The sequence below is a fragment of the Triturus cristatus genome, chromosome 4_1, assembly GCF_964204655.1.
Source record: "Triturus cristatus chromosome 4_1, aTriCri1.1, whole genome shotgun sequence".
Classification (NCBI taxonomy): Eukaryota; Metazoa; Chordata; class Amphibia; order Caudata; family Salamandridae; genus Triturus; species Triturus cristatus.
In genome coordinates this window covers 119,940,732-119,965,135 of record NC_140585.1, presented here as the reverse complement: position 1 = coordinate 119,965,135, position 24,404 = coordinate 119,940,732, and the positions used below count along the sequence as shown (strand labels likewise).

General features: G+C 35.3%; 24 non-coding genes across 24 annotated transcripts; all 24 read right to left on the bottom strand.

Annotated features, from left to right (window-relative positions):
- Positions 1–153: 153 nt before the first annotated feature.
- TRNAD-GUC (transfer RNA aspartic acid (anticodon GUC)) lies at positions 154–225 on the bottom strand. The gene has a single exon. It is a non-coding gene; the product is annotated as a tRNA-Asp (tRNA).
- A 1,330-nt stretch (positions 226–1,555) lies between these two features.
- Positions 1,556–1,627, bottom strand: TRNAD-GUC (transfer RNA aspartic acid (anticodon GUC)). The gene has a single exon. It is a non-coding gene; the product is annotated as a tRNA-Asp (tRNA).
- A 2,025-nt stretch (positions 1,628–3,652) lies between these two features.
- Positions 3,653–3,724, bottom strand: TRNAD-GUC (transfer RNA aspartic acid (anticodon GUC)). Its single transcript has one exon. It is a non-coding gene; the product is annotated as a tRNA-Asp (tRNA).
- Positions 3,725–4,351: 627 nt separating this feature from the next.
- TRNAD-GUC (transfer RNA aspartic acid (anticodon GUC)) lies at positions 4,352–4,423 on the bottom strand. The gene has a single exon. It is a non-coding gene; the product is annotated as a tRNA-Asp (tRNA).
- A 623-nt stretch (positions 4,424–5,046) lies between these two features.
- Positions 5,047–5,118, bottom strand: TRNAD-GUC (transfer RNA aspartic acid (anticodon GUC)). Its single transcript has one exon. It is a non-coding gene; the product is annotated as a tRNA-Asp (tRNA).
- A 627-nt stretch (positions 5,119–5,745) lies between these two features.
- Positions 5,746–5,817, bottom strand: TRNAD-GUC (transfer RNA aspartic acid (anticodon GUC)). Its single transcript has one exon. It is a non-coding gene; the product is annotated as a tRNA-Asp (tRNA).
- Positions 5,818–6,450: 633 nt separating this feature from the next.
- Positions 6,451–6,522, bottom strand: TRNAD-GUC (transfer RNA aspartic acid (anticodon GUC)). Its single transcript has one exon. It is a non-coding gene; the product is annotated as a tRNA-Asp (tRNA).
- Positions 6,523–7,149: 627 nt separating this feature from the next.
- On the bottom strand, positions 7,150–7,221 carry TRNAD-GUC (transfer RNA aspartic acid (anticodon GUC)). The gene has a single exon. It is a non-coding gene; the product is annotated as a tRNA-Asp (tRNA).
- Positions 7,222–7,844: 623 nt separating this feature from the next.
- TRNAD-GUC (transfer RNA aspartic acid (anticodon GUC)) lies at positions 7,845–7,916 on the bottom strand. The gene has a single exon. It is a non-coding gene; the product is annotated as a tRNA-Asp (tRNA).
- Positions 7,917–8,543: 627 nt separating this feature from the next.
- TRNAD-GUC (transfer RNA aspartic acid (anticodon GUC)) lies at positions 8,544–8,615 on the bottom strand. Its single transcript has one exon. It is a non-coding gene; the product is annotated as a tRNA-Asp (tRNA).
- Positions 8,616–9,240: 625 nt separating this feature from the next.
- On the bottom strand, positions 9,241–9,312 carry TRNAD-GUC (transfer RNA aspartic acid (anticodon GUC)). Its single transcript has one exon. It is a non-coding gene; the product is annotated as a tRNA-Asp (tRNA).
- Positions 9,313–10,642: 1,330 nt separating this feature from the next.
- On the bottom strand, positions 10,643–10,714 carry TRNAD-GUC (transfer RNA aspartic acid (anticodon GUC)). Its single transcript has one exon. It is a non-coding gene; the product is annotated as a tRNA-Asp (tRNA).
- A 1,330-nt stretch (positions 10,715–12,044) lies between these two features.
- Positions 12,045–12,116, bottom strand: TRNAD-GUC (transfer RNA aspartic acid (anticodon GUC)). Its single transcript has one exon. It is a non-coding gene; the product is annotated as a tRNA-Asp (tRNA).
- A 627-nt stretch (positions 12,117–12,743) lies between these two features.
- Positions 12,744–12,815, bottom strand: TRNAD-GUC (transfer RNA aspartic acid (anticodon GUC)). Its single transcript has one exon. It is a non-coding gene; the product is annotated as a tRNA-Asp (tRNA).
- Positions 12,816–13,440: 625 nt separating this feature from the next.
- TRNAD-GUC (transfer RNA aspartic acid (anticodon GUC)) lies at positions 13,441–13,512 on the bottom strand. Its single transcript has one exon. It is a non-coding gene; the product is annotated as a tRNA-Asp (tRNA).
- A 1,334-nt stretch (positions 13,513–14,846) lies between these two features.
- TRNAD-GUC (transfer RNA aspartic acid (anticodon GUC)) lies at positions 14,847–14,918 on the bottom strand. Its single transcript has one exon. It is a non-coding gene; the product is annotated as a tRNA-Asp (tRNA).
- A 1,332-nt stretch (positions 14,919–16,250) lies between these two features.
- Positions 16,251–16,322, bottom strand: TRNAD-GUC (transfer RNA aspartic acid (anticodon GUC)). The gene has a single exon. It is a non-coding gene; the product is annotated as a tRNA-Asp (tRNA).
- A 1,330-nt stretch (positions 16,323–17,652) lies between these two features.
- Positions 17,653–17,724, bottom strand: TRNAD-GUC (transfer RNA aspartic acid (anticodon GUC)). Its single transcript has one exon. It is a non-coding gene; the product is annotated as a tRNA-Asp (tRNA).
- A 1,328-nt stretch (positions 17,725–19,052) lies between these two features.
- Positions 19,053–19,124, bottom strand: TRNAD-GUC (transfer RNA aspartic acid (anticodon GUC)). The gene has a single exon. It is a non-coding gene; the product is annotated as a tRNA-Asp (tRNA).
- A 627-nt stretch (positions 19,125–19,751) lies between these two features.
- TRNAD-GUC (transfer RNA aspartic acid (anticodon GUC)) lies at positions 19,752–19,823 on the bottom strand. The gene has a single exon. It is a non-coding gene; the product is annotated as a tRNA-Asp (tRNA).
- A 623-nt stretch (positions 19,824–20,446) lies between these two features.
- TRNAD-GUC (transfer RNA aspartic acid (anticodon GUC)) lies at positions 20,447–20,518 on the bottom strand. The gene has a single exon. It is a non-coding gene; the product is annotated as a tRNA-Asp (tRNA).
- A 627-nt stretch (positions 20,519–21,145) lies between these two features.
- On the bottom strand, positions 21,146–21,217 carry TRNAD-GUC (transfer RNA aspartic acid (anticodon GUC)). The gene has a single exon. It is a non-coding gene; the product is annotated as a tRNA-Asp (tRNA).
- Positions 21,218–22,551: 1,334 nt separating this feature from the next.
- Positions 22,552–22,623, bottom strand: TRNAD-GUC (transfer RNA aspartic acid (anticodon GUC)). Its single transcript has one exon. It is a non-coding gene; the product is annotated as a tRNA-Asp (tRNA).
- Positions 22,624–23,953: 1,330 nt separating this feature from the next.
- TRNAD-GUC (transfer RNA aspartic acid (anticodon GUC)) lies at positions 23,954–24,025 on the bottom strand. Its single transcript has one exon. It is a non-coding gene; the product is annotated as a tRNA-Asp (tRNA).
- Positions 24,026–24,404: the final 379 nt, after the last annotated feature.

Below are 24,404 nucleotides of genomic sequence, written 5' to 3'. Positions count from 1 at the left end.
ATTCTGACTTTTAGTTAACACATCTGTAAGCAATTTGGCCATCACTGAATTCAACGTTTATCTCAATCGTAATAGACAAGGATAATGACAAATATAGTTTACAATGTTATTAAGTACATCATTTTATTTAATTGTGTGAATAAAAGGAATCGTCTCCCCGTCGGGGAATTGAACCCCGGTCTCCCGCGTGACAGGCGGGGATACTGACCACTATACTAACGAGGACATATTGTCTTCAGTTCAACAGTGCTCACCTTCATGAGGTTAGGGCATGCCCTCAATCAATTCACAGTATTGTAATAGGCAGCTTTGCTTCTTTTGGTTAGGAGAAGCAATCTTTTTTCATAAATGATTACAAATCAGAAATTCCTAGCCAAAAATAATCTGCTTTAATAAGAAATGATTGATTAAAATAAATACCTATTTATCGATCTGTCTATCTATCTTTCTATCTATCTATGTATATGTATATATATATATATATATATACAATCAGCTCACTTTACCATTTGCAGCTTATAACCATTTACCACCAGGGGTCACTACTAACAAAAAGCATCCACTCCACTTCTAAATCTAGCCCCTAGAGTTGAGCAGAAGCATAAGATTCCCCACTGCTTCATTCCATTTCCATTAGATTATAGATGTAAATTGTTTTTGATGGTATGGTCTGTGCAGATTGAAATATTCAGAGCATATTCTGACTTTTAGTTAACACATCTGTAAGCAATTTGGCCATCACTGAATTCAACGTTTATCTCAATCGTAATAGAGAAGGATAATGACAAATATAGTTTACAATGTTATTAAGTACATCATTTTATTTAATTGTGTGAATAAAAGGAATCGTCTCCCCGTCGGGGAATTGAACCCCGGTCTCCCACGTGACAGGCGGGGATACTGACCACTATACTAACGAGGACATATTGGCTTCAGTTCAACAGTGCTCACCTCCATGAGGTTAGGGCATGCCCTCAATCAATTCACAGTATTGTAATAGGCAGCTTTGCTTCTTTTGGTTAGGAGAAGCAATCTTTTTTCATAAATGATTACAAATCCGAAATTCCTAGCCAAAAATAATCTGCTTTAATAAGAAATGATTGATTAAAATAAATACCTATTTATCGATCTGTCTATCTATCTTTCTATCTATCTATGTATATGTATATATATATATATATATATATATATATACAATCAGCTCACTTTACCATTTGCAGCTTATAACCATTTACCACCAGGGGTCACTACTAACAAAAAGCATCCACTCCACTTCTAAATCTAGCCCCTAGAGTTGAGCAGAAGCATAATATTCCCCACTGCTTCATTCCATTTCCATTAGATTATAGATGTAAATTGTTTTTGATGGTATGGTCTGTGCAGATTGAAATATTCAGAGCATATTCTGACTTTTAGTTAACACATCTGTAAGCAATTTGGCCATCACTGAATTCAACGTTTATCTCAATCGTAATAGACAAGGATAATGACAAATATAGTTTACAATGTTATTAAGTACATCATTTTATTTAATTGTGTGAATAAAAGGAATCGTCTCCCCGTCGGGGAATTGAACCCCGGTCTCCCGCGTGACAGGCGGGGATACTGACCACTATACTAACGAGGACATATTGTCTTCAGTTCAACAGTGCTCACCTTCATGAGGTTAGGGCATGCCCTCAATCAATTCACAGTATTGTAATAGGCAGCTTTGCTTCTTTTGGTTAGGAGAAGCAATCTTTTTTCATAAATGATTACAAATCAGAAATTCCTAGCCAAAAATAATCTGCTTTAATAAGAAATGATTGATTAAAATAAATACCTATTTATCGATCTGTCTATCTATCTTTCTATCTATCTATGTATATGTATATATATATATATATATATACAATCAGCTCACTTTACCATTTGCAGCTTATAACCATTTACCACCAGGGGTCACTACTAACAAAAAGCATCCACTCCACTTCTAAATCTAGCCCCTAGAGTTGAGCAGAAGCATAAGATTCCCCACTGCTTCATTCCATTTCCATTAGATTATAGATGTAAATTGTTTTTGATGGTATGGTCTGTGCAGATTGAAATATTCAGAGCATATTCTGACTTTTAGTTAACACATCTGTAAGCAATTTGGCCATCACTGAATTCAACGTTTATCTCAATCGTAATAGAGAAGGATAATGACAAATATAGTTTACAATGTTATTAAGTACATCATTTTATTTAATTGTGTGAATAAAAGGAATCGTCTCCCCGTCGGGGAATTGAACCCCGGTCTCCCACGTGACAGGCGGGGATACTGACCACTATACTAACGAGGACATATTGGCTTCAGTTCAACAGTGCTCACCTCCATGAGGTTAGGGCATGCCCTCAATCAATTCACAGTATTGTAATAGGCAGCTTTGCTTCTTTTGGTTAGGAGAAGCAATCTTTTTTCATAAATGATTACAAATCAGAAATTCCTAGCCAAAAATAATCTGCTTTAATAAGAAATGATTGATTAAAATAAATACCTATTTATCGATCTGTCTATCTATCTTTCTATCTATCTATGTATATGTATATATATATATATATATATACAATCAGCTCACTTTACCATTTGCAGCTTATAACCATTTACCACCAGGGGTCACTACTAACAAAAAGCATCCACTCCACTTCTAAATCTAGCCCCTAGAGTTGAGCAGAAGCATAAGATTCCCCACTGCTTCATTCCATTTCCATTAGATTATAGATGTAAATTGTTTTTGATGGTATGGTCTGTGCAGATTGAAATATTCAGAGCATATTCTGACTTTTAGTTAACACATCTGTAAGCAATTTGGCCATCACTGAATTCAACGTTTATCTCAATCGTAATAGAGAAGGATAATGACAAATATAGTTTACAATGTTATTAAGTACATCATTTTATTTAATTGTGTGAATAAAAGGAATCGTCTCCCCGTCGGGGAATTGAACCCCGGTCTCCCACGTGACAGGCGGGGATACTGACCACTATACTAACGAGGACATATTGGCTTCAGTTCAACAGTGCTCACCTCCATGAGGTTAGGGCATGCCCTCAATCAATTCACAGTATTGTAATAGGCAGCTTTGCTTCTTTTGGTTAGGAGAAGCAATCTTTTTTCATAAATGATTACAAATCCGAAATTCCTAGCCAAAAATAATCTGCTTTAATAAGAAATGATTGATTAAAATAAATACCTATTTATCGATCTGTCTATCTATCTTTCTATCTATCTATGTATATGTATATATATATATATATATATATATATACAATCAGCTCACTTTACCATTTGCAGCTTATAACCATTTACCACCAGGGGTCACTACTAACAAAAAGCATCCACTCCACTTCTAAATCTAGCCCCTAGAGTTGAGCAGAAGCATAATATTCCCCACTGCTTCATTCCATTTCCATTAGATTATAGATGTAAATTGTTTTTGATGGTATGGTCTGTGCAGATTGAAATATTCAGAGCATATTCTGACTTTTAGTTAACACATCTGTAAGCAATTTGGCCATCACTGAATTCAACGTTTATCTCAATCGTAATAGACAAGGATAATGACAAATATAGTTTACAATGTTATTAAGTACATCATTTTATTTAATTGTGTGAATAAAAGGAAGCGTCTCCCCGTCGGGGAATTGAACCCCGGTCTCCCGCGTGACAGGCGGGGATACTGACCACTATACTAACGAGGACATATTGGCTTCAGTTCAACAGTGCTCACCTCCATGAGGTTAGGGCATGCCCTCAATCAATTCACAGTATTGTAATAGGCAGCTTTGCTTCTTTTGGTTAGGAGAAGCAATCTTTTTTCATAAATGATTACAAATCGGAAATTCCTAGCCAAAAATAATCTGCTTTAATAAGAAATGATTGATTAAAATAAATACCTATTTATCGATCTGTCTATCTATCTTTCTATCTATCTATGTATATGTATATATATATATATATATATATACAATCAGCTCACTTTACCATTTGCAGCTTATAACCATTTACCACCAGGGGTCACTACTAACAAAAAGCATCCACTCCACTTCTAAATCTAGCCCCTAGAGTTGAGCAGAAGCATAATATTCCCCACTGCTTCATTCCATTTCCATTAGATTATAGATGTAAATTGTTTTTGATGGTATGGTCTGTGCAGATTGAAATATTCAGAGCATATTCTGACTTTTAGTTAACACATCTGTAAGCAATTTGGCCATCACTGAATTCAACGTTTATCTCAATCGTAATAGACAAGGATAATGACAAATATAGTTTACAATGTTATTAAGTACATCATTTTATTTAATTGTGTGAATAAAAGGAATCGTCTCCCCGTCGGGGAATTGAACCCCGGTCTCCCGCGTGACAGGCGGGGATACTGACCACTATACTAACGAGGACATATTGTCTTCAGTTCAACAGTGCTCACCTTCATGAGGTTAGGGCATGCCCTCAATCAATTCACAGTATTGTAATAGGCAGCTTTGCTTCTTTTGGTTAGGAGAAGCAATCTTTTTTCATAAATGATTACAAATCAGAAATTCCTAGCCAAAAATAATCTGCTTTAATAAGAAATGATTGATTAAAATAAATACCTATTTATCGATCTGTCTATCTATCTTTCTATCTATCTATGTATATGTATATATATATATATATATACAATCAGCTCACTTTACCATTTGCAGCTTATAACCATTTACCACCAGGGGTCACTACTAACAAAAAGCATCCACTCCACTTCTAAATCTAGCCCCTAGAGTTGAGCAGAAGCATAAGATTCCCCACTGCTTCATTCCATTTCCATTAGATTATAGATGTAAATTGTTTTTGATGGTATGGTCTGTGCAGATTGAAATATTCAGAGCATATTCTGACTTTTAGTTAACACATCTGTAAGCAATTTGGCCATCACTGAATTCAACGTTTATCTCAATCGTAATAGACAAGGATAATGACAAATATAGTTTACAATGTTATTAAGTACATCATTTTATTTAATTGTGTGAATAAAAGGAAGCGTCTCCCCGTCGGGGAATTGAACCCCGGTCTCCCGCGTGACAGGCGGGGATACTGACCACTATACTAACGAGGACATATTGGCTTCAGTTCAACAGTGCTCACCTCCATGAGGTTAGGGCATGCCCTCAATCAATTCACAGTATTGTAATAGGCAGCTTTGCTTCTTTTGGTTAGGAGAAGCAATCTTTTTTCATAAATGATTACAAATCAGAAATTCCTAGCCAAAAATAATCTGCTTTAATAAGAAATGATTGATTAAAATAAATACCTATTTATCGATCTGTCTATCTATCTTTCTATCTATCTATGTATATGTATATGTATATATATATATATATACAATCAGCTCACTTTACCATTTGCAGCTTATAACCATTTACCACCAGGGGTCACTACTAACAAAAAGCATCCACTCCACTTCTAAATCTAGCCCCTAGAGTTGAGCAGAAGCATAAGATTCCCCACTGCTTCATTCCATTTCCATTAGATTATAGATGTAAATTGTTTTTGATGGTATGGTCTGTGCAGATTGAAATATTCAGAGCATATTCTGACTTTTAGTTAACACATCTGTAAGCAATTTGGCCATCACTGAATTCAACGTTTATCTCAATCGTAATAGACAAGGATAATGACAAATATAGTTTACAATGTTATTAAGTACATCATTTTATTTAATTGTGTGAATAAAAGGAAGCGTCTCCCCGTCGGGGAATTGAACCCCGGTCTCCCGCGTGACAGGCGGGGATACTGACCACTATACTAACGAGGACATATTGGCTTCAGTTCAACAGTGCTCACCTCCATGAGGTTAGGGCATGCCCTCAATCAATTCACAGTATTGTAATAGGCAGCTTTGCTTCCTTTGGTTAGGAGAAGCAATCTTTTTTCATAAATGATTACAAATCAGAAATTCCTAGCCAAAAATAATCTGCTTTAATAAGAAATGATTGATTAAAATAAATACCTATTTATCGATCTGTCTATCTATCTTTCTATCTATCTATGTATATGTATATATATATATATATATATATATATATACTATCAGCTCACTTTACCATTTGCAGCTTATAACCATTTACCACCAGGGGTCACTACTAACAAAAAGCATCCACTCCACTTCTAAATCTAGCCCCTAGAGTTGAGCAGAAGCATAAGATTCCCCACTGCTTCATTCCATTTCCATTAGATTATAGATGTAAATTGTTTTTGATGGTATGGTCTGTGCAGATTGAAATATTCAGAGCATATTCTGACTTTTAGTTAACACATCTGTAAGCAATTTGGCCATCACTGAATTCAACGTTTATCTCAATCGTAATAGACAAGGATAATGACAAATATAGTTTACAATGTTATTAAGTACATCATTTTATTTAATTGTGTGAATAAAAGGAAGCGTCTCCCCGTCGGGGAATTGAACCCCGGTCTCCCGCGTGACAGGCGGGGATACTGACCACTATACTAACGAGGACATATTGGCTTCAGTTCAACAGTGCTCACCTCCATGAGGTTAGGGCATGCCCTCAATCAATTCACAGTATTGTAATAGGCAGCTTTGCTTCTTTTGGTTAGGAGAAGCAATCTTTTTTCATAAATGATTACAAATCCGAAATTCCTAGCCAAAAATAATCTGCTTTAATAAGAAATGATTGATTAAAATAAATACCTATTTATCGATCTGTCTATCTATCTTTCTATCTATCTATGTATATGTATATATATATATATATATATATACAATCAGCTCACTTTACCATTTGCAGCTTATAACCATTTACCACCAGGGGTCACTACTAACAAAAAGCATCCACTCCACTTCTAAATCTAGCCCCTAGAGTTGAGCAGAAGCATAATATTCCCCACTGCTTCATTCCATTTCCATTAGATTATAGATGTAAATTGTTTTTGATGGTATGGTCTGTGCAGATTGAAATATTCAGAGCATATTCTGACTTTTAGTTAACACATCTGTAAGCAATTTGGCCATCACTGAATTCAACGTTTATCTCAATCGTAATAGACAAGGATAATGACAAATATAGTTTACAATGTTATTAAGTACATCATTTTATTTAATTGTGTGAATAAAAGGAATCGTCTCCCCGTCGGGGAATTGAACCCCGGTCTCCCGCGTGACAGGCGGGGATACTGACCACTATACTAACGAGGACATATTGTCTTCAGTTCAACAGTGCTCACCTTCATGAGGTTAGGGCATGCCCTCAATCAATTCACAGTATTGTAATAGGCAGCTTTGCTTCTTTTGGTTAGGAGAAGCAATCTTTTTTCATAAATGATTACAAATCAGAAATTCCTAGCCAAAAATAATCTGCTTTAATAAGAAATGATTGATTAAAATAAATACCTATTTATCGATCTGTCTATCTATCTTTCTATCTATCTATGTATATGTATATATATATATATATATACAATCAGCTCACTTTACCATTTGCAGCTTATAACCATTTACCACCAGGGGTCACTACTAACAAAAAGCATCCACTCCACTTCTAAATCTAGCCCCTAGAGTTGAGCAGAAGCATAAGATTCCCCACTGCTTCATTCCATTTCCATTAGATTATAGATGTAAATTGTTTTTGATGGTATGGTCTGTGCAGATTGAAATATTCAGAGCATATTCTGACTTTTAGTTAACACATCTGTAAGCAATTTGGCCATCACTGAATTCAACGTTTATCTCAATCGTAATAGACAAGGATAATGACAAATATAGTTTACAATGTTATTAAGTACATCATTTTATTTAATTGTGTGAATAAAAGGAAGCGTCTCCCCGTCGGGGAATTGAACCCCGGTCTCCCGCGTGACAGGCGGGGATACTGACCACTATACTAACGAGGACATATTGGCTTCAGTTCAACAGTGCTCACCTCCATGAGGTTAGGGCATGCCCTCAATCAATTCACAGTATTGTAATAGGCAGCTTTGCTTCTTTTGGTTAGGAGAAGCAATCTTTTTTCATAAATGATTACAAATCAGAAATTCCTAGCCAAAAATAATCTGCTTTAATAAGAAATGATTGATTAAAATAAATACCTATTTATCGATCTGTCTATCTATCTTTCTATCTATCTATGTATATGTATATGTATATATATATATATATACAATCAGCTCACTTTACCATTTGCAGCTTATAACCATTTACCACCAGGGGTCACTACTAACAAAAAGCATCCACTCCACTTCTAAATCTAGCCCCTAGAGTTGAGCAGAAGCATAAGATTCCCCACTGCTTCATTCCATTTCCATTAGATTATAGATGTAAATTGTTTTTGATGGTATGGTCTGTGCAGATTGAAATATTCAGAGCATATTCTGACTTTTAGTTAACACATCTGTAAGCAATTTGGCCATCACTGAATTCAACGTTTATCTCAATCGTAATAGACAAGGATAATGACAAATATAGTTTACAATGTTATTAAGTACATCATTTTATTTAATTGTGTGAATAAAAGGAAGCGTCTCCCCGTCGGGGAATTGAACCCCGGTCTCCCGCGTGACAGGCGGGGATACTGACCACTATACTAACGAGGACATATTGGCTTCAGTTCAACAGTGCTCACCTCCATGAGGTTAGGGCATGCCCTCAATCAATTCACAGTATTGTAATAGGCAGCTTTGCTTCCTTTGGTTAGGAGAAGCAATCTTTTTTCATAAATGATTACAAATCAGAAATTCCTAGCCAAAAATAATCTGCTTTAATAAGAAATGATTGATTAAAATAAATACCTATTTATCGATCTGTCTATCTATCTTTCTATCTATCTATGTATATGTATATATATATATATATATATACAATCAGCTCACTTTACCATTTGCAGCTTATAACCATTTACCACCAGGGGTCACTACTAACAAAAAGCATCCACTCCACTTCTAAATCTAGCCCCTAGAGTTGAGCAGAAGCATAAGATTCCCCACTGCTTCATTCCATTTCCATTAGATTATAGATGTAAATTGTTTTTGATGGTATGGTCTGTGCAGATTGAAATATTCAGAGCATATTCTGACTTTTAGTTAACACATCTGTAAGCAATTTGGCCATCACTGAATTCAACGTTTATCTCAATCGTAATAGACAAGGATAATGACAAATATAGTTTACAATGTTATTAAGTACATCATTTTATTTAATTGTGTGAATAAAAGGAAGCGTCTCCCCGTCGGGGAATTGAACCCCGGTCTCCCGCGTGACAGGCGGGGATACTGACCACTATACTAACGAGGACATATTGGCTTCAGTTCAACAGTGCTCACCTCCATGAGGTTAGGGCATGCCCTCAATCAATTCACAGTATTGTAATAGGCAGCTTTGCTTCTTTTGGTTAGGAGAAGCAATCTTTTTTCATAAATGATTACAAATCAGAAATTCCTAGCCAAAAATAATCTGCTTTAATAAGAAATGATTGATTAAAATAAATACCTATTTATCGATCTGTCTATCTATCTTTCTATCTATCTATGTATATGTATATATATATATATATATATATACAATCAGCTCACTTTACCATTTGCAGCTTATAACCATTTACCACCAGGGGTCACTACTAACAAAAAGCATCCACTCCACTTCTAAATCTAGCCCCTAGAGTTGAGCAGAAGCATAAGATTCCCCACTGCTTCATTCCATTTCCATTAGATTATAGATGTAAATTGTTTTTGATGGTATGGTCTGTGCAGATTGAAATATTCAGAGCATATTCTGACTTTTAGTTAACACATCTGTAAGCAATTTGGCCATCACTGAATTCAACGTTTATCTCAATCGTAATAGACAAGGATAATGACAAATATAGTTTACAATGTTATTAAGTACATCATTTTATTTAATTGTGTGAATAAAAGGAATCGTCTCCCCGTCGGGGAATTGAAACCCGGTCTCCCGCGTGACAGGCGGGGATACTGACCACTATACTAACGAGGACATATTGGCTTCAGTTCAACAGTGCTCACCTCCATGAGGTTAGGGCATGCCCTCAATCAATTCACAGTATTGTAATAGGCAGCTTTGCTTCCTTTGGTTAGGAGAAGCAATCTTTTTTCATAAATGATTACAAATCAGAAATTCCTAGCTAAAAATAATCTGCTTTAATAAGAAATGATTGATTAAAATAAATACCTATCTATCGATCTGTCTATCTATCTTTCTATCTATCTATGTATATGTATATATATATATATATATATATATATACAATCAGCTCACTTTACCATTTGCAGCTTATAACCATTTACCACCAGGGGTCACTACTAACAAAAAGCATCCACTCCACTTCTAAATCTAGCCCCTAGAGTTGAGCAGAAGCATAAGATTCCCCACTGCTTCATTCCATTTCCATTAGATTATAGATGTAAATTGTTTTTGATGGTATGGTCTGTGCAGATTGAAATATTCAGAGCATATTCTGACTTTTAGTTAACACATCTGTAAGCAATTTGGCCATCACTGAATGCAACGTTTATCTCAATCGTAATAGAGAAGGATAATGACAAATATAGTTTACAATGTTATTAAGTACATCATTTTATTTAATTGTGTGAATAAAAGGAATCGTCTCCCCGTCGGGGAATTGAACCCCGGTCTCCCGCGTGACAGGCGGGGATACTGACCACTATACTAACGAGGACATATTGGCTTCAGTTCAACAGTGCTCACCTCCATGAGGTTAGGGCATGCCCTCAATCAATTCACAGTATTGTAATAGGCAGCTTTGCTTCTTTTGGTTAGGAGAAGCAATCTTTTTTCATAAATGATTACAAATCAGAAATTCCTAGCCAAAAATAATCTGCTTTAATAAGAAATGATTGATTAAAATAAATACCTATTTATCGATCTGTCTATCTATCTTTCTATCTATCTATGTATATGTATATATATATATATATATATACAATCAGCTCACTTTACCATTTGCAGCTTATAACCATTTACCACCAGGGGTCACTACTAACAAAAAGCATCCACTCCACTTCTAAATCTAGCCCCTAGAGTTGAGCAGAAGCATAAGATTCCCCACTGCTTCATTCCATTTCCATTAGATTATAGATGTAAATTGTTTTTGATGGTATGGTCTGTGCAGATTGAAATATTCAGAGCATATTCTGACTTTTAGTTAACACATCTGTAAGCAATTTGGCCATCACTGAATTCAACGTTTATCTCAATCGTAATAGAGAAGGATAATGACAAATATAGTTTACAATGTTATTAAGTACATCATTTTATTTAATTGTGTGAATAAAAGGAATCGTCTCCCCGTCGGGGAATTGAACCCCGGTCTCCCACGTGACAGGCGGGGATACTGACCACTATACTAACGAGGACATATTGGCTTCAGTTCAACAGTGCTCACCTCCATGAGGTTAGGGCATGCCCTCAATCAATTCACAGTATTGTAATAGGCAGCTTTGCTTCTTTTGGTTAGGAGAAGCAATCTTTTTTCATAAATGATTACAAATCCGAAATTCCTAGCCAAAAATAATCTGCTTTAATAAGAAATGATTGATTAAAATAAATACCTATTTATCGATCTGTCTATCTATCTTTCTATCTATCTATGTATATGTATATATATATATATATATATATATATATACAATCAGCTCACTTTACCATTTGCAGCTTATAACCATTTACCACCAGGGGTCACTACTAACAAAAAGCATCCACTCCACTTCTAAATCTAGCCCCTAGAGTTGAGCAGAAGCATAATATTCCCCACTGCTTCATTCCATTTCCATTAGATTATAGATGTAAATTGTTTTTGATGGTATGGTCTGTGCAGATTGAAATATTCAGAGCATATTCTGACTTTTAGTTAACACATCTGTAAGCAATTTGGCCATCACTGAATTCAACGTTTATCTCAATCGTAATAGACAAGGATAATGACAAATATAGTTTACAATGTTATTAAGTACATCATTTTATTTAATTGTGTGAATAAAAGGAAGCGTCTCCCCGTCGGGGAATTGAACCCCGGTCTCCCGCGTGACAGGCGGGGATACTGACCACTATACTAACGAGGACATATTGGCTTCAGTTCAACAGTGCTCACCTCCATGAGGTTAGGGCATGCCCTCAATCAATTCACAGTATTGTAATAGGCAGCTTTGCTTCTTTTGGTTAGGAGAAGCAATCTTTTTTCATAAATGATTACAAATCAGAAATTCCTAGCCAAAAATAATCTGCTTTAATAAGAAATGATTGATTAAAATAAATACCTATTTATCGATCTGTCTATCTATCTTTCTATCTATCTATGTATATGTATATGTATATATATATATATATACAATCAGCTCACTTTACCATTTGCAGCTTATAACCATTTACCACCAGGGGTCACTACTAACAAAAAGCATCCACTCCACTTCTAAATCTAGCCCCTAGAGTTGAGCAGAAGCATAAGATTCCCCACTGCTTCATTCCATTTCCATTAGATTATAGATGTAAATTGTTTTTGATGGTATGGTCTGTGCAGATTGAAATATTCAGAGCATATTCTGACTTTTAGTTAACACATCTGTAAGCAATTTGGCCATCACTGAATTCAACGTTTATCTCAATCGTAATAGACAAGGATAATGACAAATATAGTTTACAATGTTATTAAGTACATCATTTTATTTAATTGTGTGAATAAAAGGAAGCGTCTCCCCGTCGGGGAATTGAACCCCGGTCTCCCGCGTGACAGGCGGGGATACTGACCACTATACTAACGAGGACATATTGGCTTCAGTTCAACAGTGCTCACCTCCATGAGGTTAGGGCATGCCCTCAATCAATTCACAGTATTGTAATAGGCAGCTTTGCTTCCTTTGGTTAGGAGAAGCAATCTTTTTTCATAAATGATTACAAATCAGAAATTCCTAGCCAAAAATAATCTGCTTTAATAAGAAATGATTGATTAAAATAAATACCTATTTATCGATCTGTCTATCTATCTTTCTATCTATCTATGTATATGTATATATATATATATATATATACAATCAGCTCACTTTACCATTTGCAGCTTATAACCATTTACCACCAGGGGTCACTACTAACAAAAAGCATCCACTCCACTTCTAAATCTAGCCCCTAGAGTTGAGCAGAAGCATAAGATTCCCCACTGCTTCATTCCATTTCCATTAGATTATAGATGTAAATTGTTTTTGATGGTATGGTCTGTGCAGATTGAAATATTCAGAGCATATTCTGACTTTTAGTTAACACATCTGTAAGCAATTTGGCCATCACTGAATTCAACGTTTATCTCAATCGTAATAGACAAGGATAATGACAAATATAGTTTACAATGTTATTAAGTACATCATTTTATTTAATTGTGTGAATAAAAGGAAGCGTCTCCCCGTCGGGGAATTGAACCCCGGTCTCCCGCGTGACAGGCGGGGATACTGACCACTATACTAACGAGGACATATTGGCTTCAGTTCAACAGTGCTCACCTCCATGAGGTTAGGGCATGCCCTCAATCAATTCACAGTATTGTAATAGGCAGCTTTGCTTCTTTTGGTTAGGAGAAGCAATCTTTTTTCATAAATGATTACAAATCAGAAATTCCTAGCCAAAAATAATCTGCTTTAATAAGAAATGATTGATTAAAATAAATACCTATTTATCGATCTGTCTATCTATCTTTCTATCTATCTATGTATATGTATATATATATATATATATATATACAATCAGCTCACTTTACCATTTGCAGCTTATAACCATTTACCACCAGGGGTCACTACTAACAAAAAGCATCCACTCCACTTCTAAATCTAGCCCCTAGAGTTGAGCAGAAGCATAAGATTCCCCACTGCTTCATTCCATTTCCATTAGATTATAGATGTAAATTGTTTTTGATGGTATGGTCTGTGCAGATTGAAATATTCAGAGCATATTCTGACTTTTAGTTAACACATCTGTAAGCAATTTGGCCATCACTGAATTCAACGTTTATCTCAATCGTAATAGACAAGGATAATGACAAATATAGTTTACAATGTTATTAAGTACATCATTTTATTTAATTGTGTGAATAAAAGGAATCGTCTCCCCGTCGGGGAATTGAAACCCGGTCTCCCGCGTGACAGGCGGGGATACTGACCACTATACTAACGAGGACATATTGGCTTCAGTTCAACAGTGCTCACCTCCATGAGGTTAGGGCATGCCCTCAATCAATTCACAGTATTGTAATAGGCAGCTTTGCTTCCTTTGGTTAGGAGAAGCAATCTTTTTTCATAAATGATTACAAATCAGAAATTCCTAGCTAAAAATAATCTGCTTTAATAAGAAATGATTGATTAAAATAAATACCTATTTATCGATCTGTCTATCTATCTTTCTATCTATCTATGTATATATATATATATATATATATATATATATATATATACAATCAGCTCACTTTACCATTTGCAGCTTATAACCATTTACCACCAGGGGTCACTACTAACAAAAAGCATCCACTCCACTTCTAAATCTAGCCCCTAGAGTTGAGCAGAAGCATAAGATTCCCCACTGCTTCATTCCATTTCCATTAGATTATAGATGTAAATTGTTTTTGATGGTATGGTCTGTGCAGATTGAAATATTCAGAGCATATTCTGACTTTTAGTTAACACATCTGTAAGCAATTTGGCCATCACTGAATGCAACGTTTATCTCAATCGTAATAGAGAAGGATAATGACAAATATAGTTTACAATGTTATTAAGTACATCATTTTATTTAATTGTGTGAATAAAAGGAATCGTCTCCCCGTCGGGGAATTGAACCCCGGTCTCCCGCGTGACAGGCGGGGATACTGACCACTATACTAACGAGGACATATTGGCTTCAGTTCAACAGTGCTCACCTCCATGAGGTTAGGGCATGCCCTCAATCAATTCACAGTATTGTAATAGGCAGCTTTGCTTCTTTTGGTTAGGAGAAGCAATCTTTTTTCATAAATGATTACAAATCAGAAATTCCTAGCCAAAAATAATCTGCTTTAATAAGAAATGATTGATTAAAATAAATACCTATTTATCGATCTGTCTATCTATCTTTCTATCTATCTATGTATATGTATATATATATATATATATATACAATCAGCTCACTTTACCATTTGCAGCTTATAACCATTTACCACCAGGGGTCACTACTAACAAAAAGCATCCACTCCACTTCTAAATCTAGCCCCTAGAGTTGAGCAGAAGCATAAGATTCCCCACTGCTTCATTCCATTTCCATTAGATTATAGATGTAAATTGTTTTTGATGGTATGGTCTGTGCAGATTGAAATATTCAGAGCATATTCTGACTTTTAGTTAACACATCTGTAAGCAATTTGGCCATCACTGAATTCAACGTTTATCTCAATCGTAATAGACAAGGATAATGACAAATATAGTTTACAATGTTATTAAGTACATCATTTTATTTAATTGTGTGAATAAAAGGAATCGTCTCCCCGTCGGGGAATTGAAACCCGGTCTCCCGCGTGACAGGCGGGGATACTGACCACTATACTAACGAGGACATATTGGCTTCAGTTCAACAGTGCTCACCTCCATGAGGTTAGGGCATGCCCTCAATCAATTCACAGTATTGTAATAGGCAGCTTTGCTTCCTTTGGTTAGGAGAAGCAATCTTTTTTCATAAATGATTACAAATCAGAAATTCCTAGCTAAAAATAATCTGCTTTAATAAGAAATGATTGATTAAAATAAATACCTATTTATCGATCTGTCTATCTATCTTTCTATCTATCTATGTATATATATATATATATATATATATATATATATATATACAATCAGCTCACTTTACCATTTGCAGCTTATAACCATTTACCACCAGGGGTCACTACTAACAAAAAGCATCCACTCCACTTCTAAATCTAGCCCCTAGAGTTGAGCAGAAGCATAAGATTCCCCACTGCTTCATTCCATTTCCATTAGATTATAGATGTAAATTGTTTTTGATGGTATGGTCTGTGCAGATTGAAATATTCAGAGCATATTCTGACTTTTAGTTAACACATCTGTAAGCAATTTGGCCATCACTGAATGCAACGTTTATCTCAATCGTAATAGAGAAGGATAATGACAAATATAGTTTACAATGTTATTAAGTACATCATTTTATTTAATTGTGTGAATAAAAGGAATCGTCTCCCCGTCGGGGAATTGAACCCCGGTCTCCCGCGTGACAGGCGGGGATACTGACCACTATACTAACGAGGACATATTGGCTTCAGTTCAACAGTGCTCACCTCCATGAGGTTAGGGCATGCCCTCAATCAATTCACAGTATTGTAATAGGCAGCTTTGCTTCTTTTGGTTAGGAGAAGCAATCTTTTTTCATAAATGATTACAAATCAGAAATTCCTAGCCAAAAATAATCTGCTTTAATAAGAAATGATTGATTAAAATAAATACCTATTTATCGATCTGTCTATCTATCTTTCTATCTATCTATGTATATGTATATATATATATATATATATACAATCAGCTCACTTTACCATTTGCAGCTTATAACCATTTACCACCAGGGGTCACTACTAACAAAAAGCATCCACTCCACTTCTAAATCTAGCCCCTAGAGTTGAGCAGAAGCATAAGATTCCCCACTGCTTCATTCCATTTCCATTAGATTATAGATGTAAATTGTTTTTGATGGTATGGTCTGTGCAGATTGAAATATTCAGAGCATATTCTGACTTTTAGTTAACACATCTGTAAGCAATTTGGCCATCACTGAATTCAACGTTTATCTCAATCGTAATAGAGAAGGATAATGACAAATATAGTTTACAATGTTATTAAGTACATCATTTTATTTAATTGTGTGAATAAAAGGAATCGTCTCCCCGTCGGGGAATTGAACCCCGGTCTCCCACGTGACAGGCGGGGATACTGACCACTATACTAACGAGGACATATTGGCTTCAGTTCAACAGTGCTCACCTCCATGAGGTTAGGGCATGCCCTCAATCAATTCACAGTATTGTAATAGGCAGCTTTGCTTCTTTTGGTTAGGAGAAGCAATCTTTTTTCATAAATGATTACAAATCCGAAATTCCTAGCCAAAAATAATCTGCTTTAATAAGAAATGATTGATTAAAATAAATACCTATTTATCGATCTGTCTATCTATCTTTCTATCTATCTATGTATATGTATATATATATATATATATATATATATATACAATCAGCTCACTTTACCATTTGCAGCTTATAACCATTTACCACCAGGGGTCACTACTAACAAAAAGCATCCACTCCACTTCTAAATCTAGCCCCTAGAGTTGAGCAGAAGCATAATATTCCCCACTGCTTCATTCCATTTCCATTAGATTATAGATGTAAATTGTTTTTGATGGTATGGTCTGTGCAGATTGAAATATTCAGAGCATATTCTGACTTTTAGTTAACACATCTGTAAGCAATTTGGCCATCACTGAATTCAACGTTTATCTCAATCGTAATAGACAAGGATAATGACAAATATAGTTTACAATGTTATTAAGTACATCATTTTATTTAATTGTGTGAATAAAAGGAATCGTCTCCCCGTCGGGGAATTGAACCCCGGTCTCCCGCGTGACAGGCGGGGATACTGACCACTATACTAACGAGGACATATTGTCTTCAGTTCAACAGTGCTCACCTTCATGAGGTTAGGGCATGCCCTCAATCAATTCACAGTATTGTAATAGGCAGCTTTGCTTCTTTTGGTTAGGAGAAGCAATCTTTTTTCATAAATGATTACAAATCAGAAATTCCTAGCCAAAAATAATCTGCTTTAATAAGAAATGATTGATTAAAATAAATACCTATTTATCGATCTGTCTATCTATCTTTCTATCTATCTATGTATATGTATATATATATATATATATATACAATCAGCTCACTTTACCATTTGCAGCTTATAACCATTTACCACCAGGGGTCACTACTAACAAAAAGCATCCACTCCACTTCTAAATCTAGCCCCTAGAGTTGAGCAGAAGCATAAGATTCCCCACTGCTTCATTCCATTTCCATTAGATTATAGATGTAAATTGTTTTTGATGGTATGGTCTGTGCAGATTGAAATATTCAGAGCATATTCTGACTTTTAGTTAACACATCTGTAAGCAATTTGGCCATCACTGAATTCAACGTTTATCTCAATCGTAATAGAGAAGGATAATGACAAATATAGTTTACAATGTTATTAAGTACATCATTTTATTTAATTGTGTGAATAAAAGGAATCGTCTCCCCGTCGGGGAATTGAACCCCGGTCTCCCACGTGACAGGCGGGGATACTGACCACTATACTAACGAGGACATATTGGCTTCAGTTCAACAGTGCTCACCTCCATGAGGTTAGGGCATGCCCTCAATCAATTCACAGTATTGTAATAGGCAGCTTTGCTTCTTTTGGTTAGGAGAAGCAATCTTTTTTCATAAATGATTACAAATCCGAAATTCCTAGCCAAAAATAATCTGCTTTAATAAGAAATGATTGATTAAAATAAATACCTATTTATCGATCTGTCTATCTATCTTTCTATCTATCTATGTATATGTATATATATATATATATATATATATATACAATCAGCTCACTTTACCATTTGCAGCTTATAACCATTTACCACCAGGGGTCACTACTAACAAAAAGCATCCACTCCACTTCTAAATCTAGCCCCTAGAGTTGAGCAGAAGCATAATATTCCCCACTGCTTCATTCCATTTCCATTAGATTATAGATGTAAATTGTTTTTGATGGTATGGTCTGTGCAGATTGAAATATTCAGAGCATATTCTGACTTTTAGTTAACACATCTGTAAGCAATTTGGCCATCACTGAATTCAACGTTTATCTCAATCGTAATAGACAAGGATAATGACAAATATAGTTTACAATGTTATTAAGTACATCATTTTATTTAATTGTGTGAATAAAAGGAAGCGTCTCCCCGTCGGGGAATTGAACCCCGGTCTCCCGCGTGACAGGCGGGGATACTGACCACTATACTAACGAGGACATATTGGCTTCAGTTCAACAGTGCTCACCTCCATGAGGTTAGGGCATGCCCTCAATCAATTCACAGTATTGTAATAGGCAGCTTTGCTTCTTTTGGTTAGGAGAAGCAATCTTTTTTCATAAATGATTACAAATCCGAAATTCCTAGCCAAAAATAATCTGCTTTAATAAGAAATGATTGATTAAAATAAATACCTATTTATCGATCTGTCTATCTATCTTTCTATCTATCTATGTATATGTATATATATATATATATATATATACAATCAGCTCACTTTACCATTTGCAGCTTATAACCATTTACCACCAGGGGTCACTACTAACAAAAAGCATCCACTCCACTTCTAAATCTAGCCCCTAGAGTTGAGCAGAAGCATAATATTCCCCACTGCTTCATTCCATTTCCATTAGATTATAGATGTAAATTGTTTTTGATGGTATGGTCTGTGCAGATTGAAATATTCAGAGCATATTCTGACTTTTAGTTAACACATCTGTAAGCAATTTGGCCATCACTGAATTCAACGTTTATCTCAATCGTAATAGACAAGGATAATGACAAATATAGTTTACAATGTTATTAAGTACATCATTTTATTTAATTGTGTGAATAAAAGGAATCGTCTCCCCGTCGGGGAATTGAACCCCGGTCTCCCGCGTGACAGGCGGGGATACTGACCACTATACTAACGAGGACATATTGTCTTCAGTTCAACAGTGCTCACCTTCATGAGGTTAGGGCATGCCCTCAATCAATTCACAGTATTGTAATAGGCAGCTTTGCTTCTTTTGGTTAGGAGAAGCAATCTTTTTTCATAAATGATTACAAATCAGAAATTCCTAGCCAAAAATAATCTGCTTTAATAAGAAATGATTGATTAAAATAAATACCTATTTATCGATCTGTCTATCTATCTTTCTATCTATCTATGTATATGTATATATATATATATATATACAATCAGCTCACTTTACCATTTGCAGCTTATAACCATTTACCACCAGGGGTCACTACTAACAAAAAGCATCCACTCCACTTCTAAATCTAGCCCCTAGAGTTGAGCAGAAGCATAAGATTCCCCACTGCTTCATTCCATTTCCATTAGATTATAGATGTAAATTGTTTTTGATGGTATGGTCTGTGCAGATTGAAATATTCAGAGCATATTCTGACTTTTAGTTAACACATCTGTAAGCAATTTGGCCATCACTGAATTCAACGTTTATCTCAATCGTAATAGACAAGGATAATGACAAATATAGTTTACAATGTTATTAAGTACATCATTTTATTTAATTGTGTGAATAAAAGGAAGCGTCTCCCCGTCGGGGAATTGAACCCCGGTCTCCCGCGTGACAGGCGGGGATACTGACCACTATACTAACGAGGACATATTGGCTTCAGTTCAACAGTGCTCACCTCCATGAGGTTAGGGCATGCCCTCAATCAATTCACAGTATTGTAATAGGCAGCTTTGCTTCTTTTGGTTAGGAGAAGCAATCTTTTTTCATAAATGATTACAAATCAGAAATTCCTAGCCAAAAATAATCTGCTTTAATAAGAAATGATTGATTAAAATAAATACCTATTTATCGATCTGTCTATCTATCTTTCTATCTATCTATGTATATGTATATGTATATATATATATATATACAATCAGCTCACTTTACCATTTGCAGCTTATAACCATTTACCACCAGGGGTCACTACTAACAAAAAGCATCCACTCCACTTCTAAATCTAGCCCCTAGAGTTGAGCAGAAGCATAAGATTCCCCACTGCTTCATTCCATTTCCATTAGATTATAGATGTAAATTGTTTTTGATGGTATGGTCTGTGCAGATTGAAATATTCAGAGCATATTCTGACTTTTAGTTAACACATCTGTAAGCAATTTGGCCATCACTGAATTCAACGTTTATCTCAATCGTAATAGACAAGGATAATGACAAATATAGTTGACAATGTTATTAAGTACATCATTTTATTTAATTGTGTGAATAAAAGGAAGCGTCTCCCCGTCGGGGAATTGAACCCCGGTCTCCCGCGTGACAGGCGGGGATACTGACCACTATACTAACGAGGACATATTGGCTTCAGTTCAACAGTGCTCACCTCCATGAGGTTAGGGCATGCCCTCAATCAATTCACAGTATTGTAATAGGCAGCTTTGCTTCCTTTGGTTAGGAGAAGCAATCTTTTTTCATAAATGATTACAAATCAGAAATTCCTAGCCAAAAATAATCTGCTTTAATAAGAAATGATTGATTAAAATAAATACCTATTTATCGATCTGTCTATCTATCTTTCTATCTATCTATGTATATGTATATATATATATATATATATATACAATCAGCTCACTTTACCATTTGCAGCTTATAACCATTTACCACCAGGGGTCACTACTAACAAAAAGCATCCACTCCACTTCTAAATCTAGCCCCTAGAGTTGAGCAGAAGCATAAGATTCCCCACTGCTTCATTCCATTTCCATTAGATTATAGATGTAAATTGTTTTTGATGGTATGGTCTGTGCAGATTGAAATATTCAGAGCATATTCTGACTTTTAGTTAACACATCTGTAAGCAATTTGGCCATCACTGAATTCAACGTTTATCTCAATCGTAATAGACAAGGATAATGACAAATATAGTTTACAATGTTATTAAGTACATCATTTTATTTAATTGTGTGAATAAAAGGAATCGTCTCCCCGTCGGGGAATTGAAACCCGGTCTCCCGCGTGACAGGCGGGGATACTGACCACTATACTAACGAGGACATATTGGCTTCAGTTCAACAGTGCTCACCTCCATGAGGTTAGGGCATGCCCTCAATCAATTCACAGTATTGTAATAGGCAGCTTTGCTTCCTTTGGTTAGGAGAAGCAATCTTTTTTCATAAATGATTACAAATCAGAAATTCCTAGCTAAAAATAATCTGCTTTAATAAGAAATGATTGATTAAAATAAATACCTATTTATCGATCTGTCTATCTATCTTTCTATCTATCTATGTATATATATATATATATATATATATATATATATATATACAATCAGCTCACTTTACCATTTGCAGCTTATAACCATTTACCACCAGGGGTCACTACTAACAAAAAGCATCCACTCCACTTCTAAATCTAGCCCCTAGAGTTGAGCAGAAGCATAAGATTCCCCACTGCTTCATTCCATTTCCATTAGATTATAGATGTAAATTGTTTTTGATGGTATGGTCTGTGCAGATTGAAATATTCAGAGCATATTCTGACTTTTAGTTAACACATCTGTAAGCAATTTGGCCATCACTGAATGCAACGTTTATCTCAATCGTAATAGAGAAGGATAATGACAAATATAGTTTACAATGTTATTAAGTACATCATTTTATTTAATTGTGTGAATAAAAGGAATCGTCTCCCCGTCGGGGAATTGAACCCCGGTCTCCCGCGTGACAGGCGGGGATACTGACCACTATACTAACGAGGACATATTGGCTTCAGTTCAACAGTGCTCACCTCCATGAGGTTAGGGCATGCCCTCAATCAATTCACAGTATTGTAATAGGCAGCTTTGCTTCTTTTGGTTAGGAGAAGCAATCTTTTTTCATAAATGATTACAAATCAGAAATTCCTAGCCAAAAATAATCTGCTTTAATAAGAAATGATTGATTAAAATAAATACCTATTTATCGATCTGTCTATCTATCTTTCTATCTATCTATGTATATGTATATATATATATATATATATACAATCAGCTCACTTTACCATTTGCAGCTTATAACCATTTACCACCAGGGGTCACTACTAACAAAAAGCATCCACTCCACTTCTAAATCTAGCCCCTAGAGTTGAGCAGAAGCATAAGATTCCCCACTGCTTCATTCCATTTCCATTAGATTATAGATGTAAATTGTTTTTGATGGTATGGTCTGTGCAGATTGAAATATTCAGAGCATATTCTGACTTTTAGTTAACACATCTGTAAGCAATTTGGCCATCACTGAATTCAACGTTTATCTCAATCGTAATAGAGAAGGATAATGACAAATATAGTTTACAATGTTATTAAGTACATCATTTTATTTAATTGTGTGAATAAAAGGAATCGTCTCCCCGTCGGGGAATTGAACCCCGGTCTCCCACGTGACAGGCGGGGATACTGACCACTATACTAACGAGGACATATTGGCTTCAGTTCAACAGTGCTCACCTCCATGAGGTTAGGGCATGCCCTCAATCAATTCACAGTATTGTAATAGGCAGCTTTGCTTCTTTTGGTTAGGAGAAGCAATCTTTTTTCATAAATGATTACAAATCCGAAATTCCTAGCCAAAAATAATCTGCTTTAATAAGAAATGATTGATTAAAATAAATACCTATTTATCGATCTGTCTATCTATCTTTCTATCTATCTATGTATATGTATATATATATATATATATATATATATATACAATCAGCTCACTTTACCATTTGCAGCTTATAACCATTTACCACCAGGGGTCACTACTAACAAAAAGCATCCACTCCACTTCTAAATCTAGCCCCTAGAGTTGAGCAGAAGCATAATATTCCCCACTGCTTCATTCCATTTCCATTAGATTATAGATGTAAATTGTTTTTGATGGTATGGTCTGTGCAGATTGAAATATTCAGAGCATATTCTGACTTTTAGTTAACACATCTGTAAGCAATTTGGCCATCACTGAATTCAACGTTTATCTCAATCGTAATAGACAAGGATAATGACAAATATAGTTTACAATGTTATTAAGTACATCATTTTATTTAATTGTGTGAATAAAAGGAATCGTCTCCCCGTCGGGGAATTGAACCCCGGTCTCCCGCGTGACAGGCGGGGATACTGACCACTATACTAACGAGGACATATTGTCTTCAGTTCAACAGTGCTCACCTTCATGAGGTTAGGGCATGCCCTCAATCAATTCACAGTATTGTAATAGGCAGCTTTGCTTCTTTTGGTTAGGAGAAGCAATCTTTTTTCATAAATGATTACAAATCAGAAATTCCTAGCCAAAAATAATCTGCTTTAATAAGAAATGATTGATTAAAATAAATACCTATTTATCGATCTGTCTATCTATCTTTCTATCTATCTATGTATATGTATATATATATATATATATATACAATCAGCTCACTTTACCATTTGCAGCTTATAACCATTTACCACCAGGGGTCACTACTAACAAAAAGCATCCACTCCACTTCTAAATCTAGCCCCTAGAGTTGAGCAGAAGCATA